Genomic DNA, 608 nt, shown 5'->3' with positions numbered 1-608 from the left:
TGAACTTCCATTTCTTGTTTTTTTTTTTTGTTTTTTTTTTTTACCTAAAACTGATTTGCAAGAGCATACGTAAGAGTTCAGAACTGAAACCTGATCTTTGTGACAGCTCTTGCCTTTCAGCGTTTTAGAGCAGCAGGGCTTAAAGCAGAAAGACAAAGGATTAAGGGATTGCCTGGGCTGGACTTTCTTCCTGAATTGCCACCCAGCTGTGCCTCACTTGGGTAAAACAATTAGACTTCCTCCCTCTCCAGCTTTTTCTAATGTTGTGGAGACTCAAAATAATACCTTTGCCAGGAATACATTTATCTTTTTATTTCAAAATCTAATTATTTTGTATGTCATCCAAGGGGCATCCAAAGTACCACAATTATATGAAAAAAAGAAGAAAACCAATACACAGAATACTTACAAATTGCCTTGAGCAGGGCCAGTACAATGCTTCACCCAGCCCGAGGTACCAGAAAGCACTAGGGAGCATCATTCCGATGAAAGGAATGGTGAACAGAGCCCTCATGAGTCTCACAGTGTACAACCTGTTCCACTATACACAGCAGCCCTGGTGTTGGCAAGTCTCTCTTTTAATTTGGTCACCTCCGATAGAGAAAAGA

At 40.5% G+C, this 608-nt stretch overlaps 1 protein-coding gene across 1 annotated transcript in view; it reads left to right on the top strand.

Annotated features, from left to right (window-relative positions):
• Positions 1-608, top strand: part of LOC100952586 (gamma-crystallin F) — a 2,435-nt gene that overhangs the window by 1,372 nt on the left and 455 nt on the right. The gene's annotated exons all lie outside the window — the stretch shown is intronic.

The sequence above is a fragment of the Otolemur garnettii genome, unplaced genomic scaffold (assembly GCF_000181295.1).
Source record: "Otolemur garnettii isolate 467f Iridium unplaced genomic scaffold, OtoGar3 scaffold00013, whole genome shotgun sequence".
Taxonomy (NCBI): domain Eukaryota; kingdom Metazoa; phylum Chordata; class Mammalia; order Primates; family Galagidae; genus Otolemur; species Otolemur garnettii.
This window is presented reverse-complemented; position numbering and strand designations above follow the sequence as displayed.